The sequence below is a fragment of the Microplitis demolitor genome, chromosome 9, assembly GCF_026212275.2.
Source record: "Microplitis demolitor isolate Queensland-Clemson2020A chromosome 9, iyMicDemo2.1a, whole genome shotgun sequence".
NCBI lineage: Eukaryota > Metazoa > Arthropoda > Insecta > Hymenoptera > Braconidae > Microplitis > Microplitis demolitor.
The window spans coordinates 4,970,449-4,980,090 of record NC_068553.1 but is presented as its reverse complement, the minus strand read 5'-3'; the positions used below and the strand labels follow the sequence as shown (position 1 = coordinate 4,980,090).

General features: G+C 28.7%; 1 long non-coding RNA gene across 1 annotated transcript; it reads left to right on the top strand.

The window, feature by feature from the left end:
* The first annotated feature begins 5,660 nt into the window (after positions 1-5,660).
* Positions 5,661-7,447, top strand: LOC128668635 (uncharacterized). Its single transcript, XR_008404286.1, has 3 exons — positions 5,661-5,741; positions 5,816-5,980; positions 6,067-7,447. It is a non-coding gene; the product is annotated as an uncharacterized LOC128668635 (long non-coding RNA).
* The last annotated feature ends 2,195 nt before the right edge of the window (positions 7,448-9,642 follow it).

Below are 9,642 nucleotides of genomic sequence, written 5' to 3'. Positions count from 1 at the left end.
TGATCACGAGCTACGCGACGGAGTTGCCCTGGAACTCCCCGCTTCTACAACACTACAAATTAGGTTCAACCTGGTACAAATTCCTACCGAGACCCATTGAGACATTGCCACCAACCGTGCTGAAACCAAGCACGCGAATGACGTGGAAATACCAAAACCCTGCCAATCTTGCAACTGGTAGGATACACTCAGAAGACGATCTGGACGCCATGCGTGAAAGGATCATGTTCACCATGGAACAAACCGTGGTGATGGAGACCATGGCTCAACAATGAGTAAATTCCTCAAGTACTGACATCATCGCCTGGGTGAGAAAAATTCTCACTCGGAATATTTGTAAGAAAAATATCAAGCATTTGTTACGTCCAGTTAAATGCTGAACGTTATATCTTATTGCTAATTTTGTTTTATTAATGAAAATCGAACCGACGACCAGATTTTATTTTTATTTTAATATTATTATCTTTTTCTTCTCTCTTTCTCTTTTTTGCTTCGATAGTATTTAGTGATAAGACATGACGTAGTTGTAAAAATGCTTTTAAGGGATTAAGACTTGTTTGCTTTGACATTTTTAGAACAAACACCTAAACGTAATCTTAATGACCCCTCGGGCAATTGTAAAGGGCCAAAGGGCATTTGGAAACACTTTTGTAGAAAACAAAAAAATTATTATCAACAAAAGCATACGTGGAGCGTAAACTTCGAGCTATAAATAAAAATAATCTTAATCCCTTACTTTCTCTTTGAATGCACTTTGTCGAGACATCTTGGCATCACAAAACAAATAAAAAAAAATTTAATTTTAATGACGAAATAGTCATTAAACAAAAAAAAAAAACTCAAAAATTTAAAATGAATAGAAAGAAAATATATCTAAATAAACCATTTAAAAGAATGAATAAAATACTAGAATATTCAAATAATAAATAACCATCCAGTAAATAAATTTTTTTAAAAAAAAAAACCATAATAAAATAATTAATAACCAAATAAATAATCCAATAATAAATGATTCTTACTAAAAATTCATCATGAGTAATTTATAATTTAAGATAGTAAAATAATAATTTTTAAACATTGTAAATTGGAGTCGGCTGACTAGCCACCTCATAATAATTTCTTTTGTTCTATTCTTAGTAAATTTTACTTTTTAAATATTATAAATAGAATCGGCTGCTGGCCACCTATTTTAAATTCAAATCGAGATTTATTGACCAACAAAAGTAATAATTTTTAAGTTAAATAAAACCTATAATAATAACCACATAATATAGGCTTAACGTTAATTTAAATAATATCAATGTTAACTAAAATTAATACTTCAAGTTAACAAATTATAACCTTAAAATAAATTTACAAATAAATTTGAATAATATTATTATAAATAAATTTAAACAATAAGTAAAATACTGTACATGTGGGTGTATGTATGGGTGCGCACGCACATAGATCCACATAGGGGCATGCCCTTTCCGCCTTCCTAAGGTGAAAATATTACAGAAAGGGAAAGGCCCATTAGGAACTGTGCTCCGATTGGACACAGTTTTCCCCCAAAACAGTACTTTGAGTAGGCCTGATAAGAGATTATAAAAAGTGACGTCGAACAAAAAATTGGGCAGTTCAGCTCAGTCCGGTTTAGTTCTGGTTGTCTAAGGAAAGGAAAATACAAGTGTTCTCACACTTTTTCCGTACTAGTTCAGCACTAGTTTCCTTTTTTTTATTTTTCGAGTGTCCTCACACTGAAATCAAGTCAATCTTATTTATTTTTCGAGTGTCCTCACACTGAAATCAAGTCAATCTTATTTATTTTTCGAGTGTCCTCACACTGAAATCGAGTTAACTTATTTATTTTCGAGTGTCTTCACACTGAAAATTGATTCAACTTTTATAATTTCTTTTTATTTTTCGAGTGTCCTCAAACTGAAAATTAATTCAATCACTGTGCAAGTGTTACCTCATTTAAATTCATCAGCATTTTGCAAGTAACATTTTTGTAATCTCTATCCGGTCAATAATTATTCGAAGAGTTTAACCCAACAAAGTTAATCGCATATTAAATTCAGTGCAATAACTCAATCGAATAGCTGTGAACTCAGGTACTGTAAACTTTATATATACATGTATGTTAAGCTATTTTATATCCAAATTAATCGGTTTTCGTATTTGTAAAATTATATATATTTTTCTTTGTTTTTTAATCTCAATATAGATAATTAATTATAATTTAAGTTTTATCAATCTTTAACCCAGACCAACATCCTCACAGATTCCCGGTCTATAAGCCGTTGGCTTGGACTAAAATAAATATTAAATTAAGTCTGTATCTGGACGTAACACATTATTATATGGATTTATTATAATTTATGTTTATTAGTAATTGAAAGAATTGAGTAACTTTACATTTTTTCATTTTTGATTTATTTCTTTATGCGTACCCCAGCGGTAAAAATTATTAAAAAGATTTGTATTCAAAATTCATAATTTAACTTTGTATTTTATAAATTATAAATTGGTTTAATACCGAGGAATTTATCATTTGGAGTGTGAGTGAGGATAAATTCCGTATCTTTCTCCCTCTCACAAGTGCTGAGAGAGTAAATGAAATAAGGGTATTATTATTATTTATTTATATTGGACATATTAAGTGAAATTATTGTTTCTTTTCTTCAATATTAAAATCAATATTGTTAATTAAATTAAATTGTATCTATTTTAAGTTATTGAGTTTATATAATTGTATTTTTCATAGACACCGAGTGTTATTGTTGTTATAAAATTTACCAGAAATTAAATATTGTGACATATTATTAAAATTTATATTGGTATAAATTAAAACTCGGAAACCAACAGCTGTCGGGGAAAATTTAATATTTATTCTCTCTGGATCTTTTCCTACTGCTTCATTTCATCCTTCTGATCTTATTTATTATTTGGAATATAATTATTTATTATATATTTACTATTTTTCTTTTTTTTTTACTCATTTTATTTCTCTCGAGTGTTTGTCCGCTTCGTTACGAGCCACTTGCTCGGATTTTCGCTCGTAGATTTTCCCCTGAATTAAATTTTGTCCGTTTTGGGATAAACGGTCTGGCGCCTGCGTGCACTAACCCAGCCTGAGGAGCTTTAATTATTATCTATAATTTAATCATTGCTTAAAATTTTTATTTTATTTTAATTTGATCTCAGTATTTAATATCGTTTATTATTATTTATTATAATTATTATTATCACGCGTGGGTGACCTCATACGTTATATTGAGAGATTTCGCGTCTCCGTCGCGAAAATTCAGCTAGGTATACGTTATAGAGTAATGTAGCATCGATGCGCTATATGTGTTGATATAAGTTCATTACACTTTTTACATTTATTCGTATCTGTGAGGCATTTATGAATTTGATTGATAAGTTTAAGCTTATTACATAATTTACAAAACTTATATTTCATACAAATAGAATTTTTAGCTATATTGTTTACAGCTAAGGGTTGCCTTATATGACTGTTAACAATCGTCACCATAAAATCTTCTATTGCAATCATTACATACAATTAATTTTTTAGTTTTATCACATATATTTGTACTAAAGCATGCATCACATCTATATTTACATTTATTTTCGCCAAGAAAAAGATAGATTTCCTGGCTATAATTTTCGTTGTATTTTTCACAATAATAAGCCCGTGAAAAAATTGAAGACAGTAATTTAAGCACATCAAAATGAACTTTGAAAGGATAATTATTAGATATCGTTTCTTCACGATGAAGTATATTTAAAATATTACAGTGAGAATGGTTCGGAAAAAATATTTTACCATCAAAAAATAAATGAGTTTTTGGATCCTTAACTAAACTAAAATCATAAATTACAATAGCTAAATTATACATTATTTTCATGCATTGGTGGAATATATAAATTTCATGCAGGCCACAACCTTCTCGTGGAATTTTAACACCAACATGTTGTACTAATTCGATTGCCAAAGAAGTTTGGGTTTGACCTTGTGGATTGCGTGTTATTTTTTTGTATTCTACTGTATCAAATAAAAGAGCTTTTGCTACAACAAGAGCTCGCGGGAAGCATAAATTATCATTATTATTTATGAGTACTGTACCATTTGTTTTTCCTGTTTTTCTACTTTGGTTTCCTGCACCTGTACGAGATTTAGCCACATTTATTTTTATGACAAAAAAATCGTCGGTTGAAACGACAGAGTTACTTTGTGCTATCTTGTGAACTAAATCCCATTTATCCTTGAATGTAAAATTTTCAAACGGACGCATAGATAGCCATGCTTCGTCCAACTGCATTTGAATATATTTGAAAGTTAGACCTACACGATCTTGTCCGCTTAAATTTAGTTTATTATTTATAATATTGTAAATTTCTTTAAAAGCTGCTTGAAGCCATTCGACGAGGTTTACGCTTTCATCCACAGGCTTTATTCTGCACTCTATAGTTTTCACAATATGCCTAGAATATTTTGAAGTGTGATACGAAGAGTTCAAAATTGACAATGGTAAGTTTTGCTCTTCTTGTTGAGATGGATTTATTATGCCACTTGAACCCGGAGCTAGTGAAACTTGGTCCTTAGCAATATTTTCTATTCGAAAAGAAAGAAATCGTTTTAAAAATGATAAAAATAAAACAAATAATTATGAAAAATAATTTTACTTTAAATATTTACCAGTTTCGTTTAACTTAACAGAATTTTGCGAGCTTTGGTTATATATATAAGCACTATTACTTGAATTTTTATCATCACTTTGATTATCACTCGGTGTATTAATATCATCACTCAAAATATTTTCACTTGAACTATCTTCACTTGGGGTTTCATCACTATTTGAATTATTAACTACACGATTATTTGTACTATAATTATTATTATTAGCCATATCAATGTGTTCTTCATCTTTTTTTCGAAAATCGTTATTGCGTTGTGATGCCATCGTGTGTTATCGGGTAACTGTGTACACATTCAACCTGTATGTGAGTTATATATAAAGTGATTATGTGTGAAGTTATATTTTATTCGAAAAAATCTAATTTTCATATGAAATGTATTTCTTTTGTGGAAATACTTATATATATATATATATATATATATATATACATATATATATATATATATATATATATATATATATATATATATATATATATATATATATATATATATATATATATATATATATATATATATATATATATATATATATATATATATATATATGTATATATATATATAGTGACGCCTACATTGAAGGCTTCTATAAAAAGACTTAGTGACAGTTCTACCAACAAAAATCATTTTTATTTTTTAAGTTTTTAATTTTTTTTTTTTAAATTTTTTTGTACAATTTGTTTAAAAAAATTGATGGAAAATTATCATTTTTTCTAAAATATTATACATTTAATAGAATATACCTAGGTTGCTCTGAGGTATCCCTTCCACACTGACCGCTGCTATTGTTACCTGCGAATATAAATTTCGGCAGAGTAAAGCGGAATAACAGTCAAAAAAAATTTTCAAAACTCGACGGATAGACTCTCCTGAATTTAAAAAAAAAATGATCAGAGTAAGTAATTTCATTTTATTATTATTTTTTATTCTTTTTTATTTTTAATTTTTCTATTTTGTTCATTTTTATGTTGCTTTTATTATTGAATTTTATAGCTTTTTTTATAATTTACAGAAAATTATGAATCCTGCCATGAGGGAAGCACTGCGTGATGCAGTAAGTATTCTTTTATATTTTCAATTAATATACATTCATTTATTTTATTTATTTATTATTTTTTTTTTTTTCAGAACTGGGAATTGCGAGTTAGCCGGAACACCGACCGGCTGTACAATATTTACATTAGGTGGAAGGACGAAGAAGCTGAAGCCATGAAGGGGTTCGATATCTTCGGTGTAGCGATGCTACACTATAACGCCGAGAACTGGCGTCGTCAATAGCTGTGGGAGCAAGAGGTAAATTTTTCAACCCCATCATTTTTACTATTTCATTGTTATTTTTATTGATAATTTATTAATGATTATATTTCTTTTCGATTCAGTCCTACAATCTGTAGGCAATGCCCATTGGAAGGCGGCGGAAAGACGACGACGATGAAAAAGATGAGGGGAGGCAATCTTCCAAGTGTTACGTCCAGCTAAAAATTTAGCCGACGACCAGATTTTACTTTTTCTATTTATAAAATTCGGAATGCTTTTAAAAAGATTAGACTTGTTTGTTTTGACATTTGTTGAAATGCTAGAGCAAACAACTAAATGTAATTTTTATGACCCTTCAGGTAATTGTAAAGGCCCAGAGGCTATTTGGAAACACTTTAAACAAAAAATATATATATTTAAAAAAATGTTTATCAACAAAACCGTACGTGGCGTAGGTAAGAGGTAAATAAATTTTAGTTGTAATAAACAATCTTTACACAATCTAAATCCCTTACTTTCACTTTAAGTGCACTTTTGTTGAAATATTTTATCATAGAATAAATAGACAAAATTAGAGACGGACACAAAATCCTATGACGTAGAGGTCATTAAGGAAATAAAAATTAAACATTAACAGAAAATGTTAACTAATAAGAATGTTTAAATGTTAGAATTTTGCAACAAATTATTCAAAATATTGATTAACTATCAGGTTGCAAAATATAATCAAATCATTAACACCAACAAATAAATTTGAATTTGGTAGCAAGTAAATTTTAAGTAGATTCTGATTTGAAATTTAATAATAACTAAATCTAAATTTTATCATAAATAAACTACAATAAATTTAAGTTGTTTTAACATAAATAGATTTGAAATTCAACAGTAACTAAATCTAAATTTTATAATAAACAAAACTACGATGAATTTAAGTTGTTTTAACATAGCTAAATTTGAAATTCAATAATAACTAAATATAAATTTTATAATAAATAAACTACTGTTACGTCCCAGCCTGCTCGTCAGATGTCTCTGACTATTTTTAAATACTAATTATTAAGAGACCGATCTGAGACCTAACTAATTAATTAAGATGTATATTGATAATTTAGCAAGTTGCATAATTAATAAGTTACTCTATATTATAGGATATAATATAATGTAATAATATAGCATAACATAATAATATAAAATAATATGATATTATTTAGAATATTTGAAACATATTGATAAAGTTATTTTTCTCTTAATATTTGTTATGTATAAATAAACGCTGACGCCTCGAGTAAATCCTCGAGACGTGCAGCTGCACAAACATCTATTTTGTTCTAAGATAACTTTTGTTCATAGATAAGTGACTCATTTGTTAATAATAAAAACGGAGAAAGCGTGAGAACGGAGAATGGATCATTCGAGAATATTGCTTATCACGATCCACCCCTCTATATCGAACGATGCGCGGGCCTGATGCCCAAGCGCCTCGTATTGATAAGAGACTTACTCTAGTTTTTCTCGATCAAGAGAAGTCAGTCTGAAATATAGAATCATAGAGAGCAGTCAGGCTCAATATTAAATACTCAACTTCTTTCTCACCCTTTCGAAGTTATTGTTAGACGAACTTTAACAATTTATAAATTGATTCAATTGTATATTTCCACATTATTGAAATTATTCTTTTACAATTGAATAAATCGGATTGAGATATAAAATAATAACCAGTTTATTTCAACCACCGAATGGTGGCTGTTCAACCCCTACTAAATAATTATTTATAATTATATGTAAGTTCTCATTACGTCCAATTCAAATCGACCGCTCAACCACGCCAGCGCCAAAACATCAACCAGGACGTAACAACTTATTATATAATTAAAATTGGTGGCAGCGACGGATTCGAACAGCCCCCGAATACACTGGTAAAATCTCAAAAATCCGAAAATTTTTTTTTACAAAAATTAACATCAAGTTCTCAAAGTGAAATTGAGCAACACAAAAAAAAAATATTACAAATTTTTTTTTTGTCGATATCGGAAATTTTTTTTTTCCTAAATAAAAAAAAAAAAGAAGTAAAATTGTGAAACAGAAGTGAAAAGTTAAGTGAGAATTGAAGTGAGTGAAATAAATAATAATAAAAATCTAAATAATTGAAATTAAAAAAAATTCAAAAATAATTAAGATAAAATAACAAAATTTTTTTTTTCTCGTCGAACATTTAAATTGAAAATTGAATTTTTATTATTCAAGATCTGAAATTAAATTTTTTTTTCTGCTCTCAAATAAATTAATAAACAAAAAAAAAGTATATAAATTTATAAAAATCATATACATCAAGAAAAAAAATAAAATTTTGTGAATTAACAATAAAATTCATAATAAAATTCAAGTGAGTGAAGTTAATGAAGAATTAAAATTTAAAATAAAATAAAACTACCAATATCATTCACGACGCCCGACGGACGCAGTTCAATATCAACTACAGCTGAGAAATCTACAGTCATCACACATTCTGCTCAACGTGTTTCCATCAACCTTCCGACGGCAACGAAGATCTCTATATCGACTACAATTACCGATTCATCTGAAATTCAAACCTGTAAACAACTAATTAGTAAGTCATTTATATTGTTAAAAGTTTTTTTTTCTGTCTTTCGAAATATCTATATAAACAATAATGAGTCTTGAACAAAGGGAAGTTTCCCTTACGGAAACCCAAAATGAAGTACTAGCGTTAAAAGCTCAAATCGAACAATTACTAGCAGAAAAACTTGAAATGAAAAATAAATTTGAAGAAAATTGTCAAGCAGCTATTGCTCAACAATTAAAAACACATTTTGAAAGAAATCCACCCGTGGGTACTTCACACTAATTACCTCCCAATCTTAATTTAACGAATAATTTAAGTGCAAATAACAAATTCGATTACAAAGAATTTTTCAAAACTATACCAGACTTTGACGGTATAAGTTATCCAGTAGAATCATTCATACAGGCATGCAAAGACGCGAAAGAATATCTAAGAGAAATAAACGAGGACGCGCTCGTTAGAATATTAAAATCCAAATGTAAAGGCGAACCTTTAATTAGAGTAAGCGGGTCAAACGTAAAAACAATAGACGAATTTATTGCATTTTTAAATTTAAATTTTAGATTAAGCAAACAAGTTTCAGTTTGGTTAAAAGAATTTAATGACTTGGAGCAAAAATCGAGTGAACGCGTAATGGACTTTTACCATAGAGTGAATAAACATTTACAGGACACTTGCTCAGAAATCGCGGATACAGGCGGTAATAGTAAAGATGAAAAAATAGTTTTGGCTAAAGAAACCGCGGTACAAGCATTTATTTCGGGTTTAGAACCAAGACTTGCTTTATTTTTACACAATGACGAATTTGCGGATCTTGCTACAGCCGCTACCGCAGCAATTAAAGCGGAACAAAAATTACAGCAAATGAAAAATATAAATAAACTTTTCAAGCCATTCGAAAATAATTCAAATAAAAATTGTTTCGCAATCCAAGACCCAAACCCACACAACACAATTAACCAAAATAATCACCAAATTCGAAATTTGAATCCTTATCAGCAATTTAATAAAAATTATAACAGAAACAGTCGTGAAAAATCGGAACAGGCTAACAATCAAAATCGAAACAACCCAAATAAGTTTTGTAATTCTTGCAAAAGAAACAATCATAATA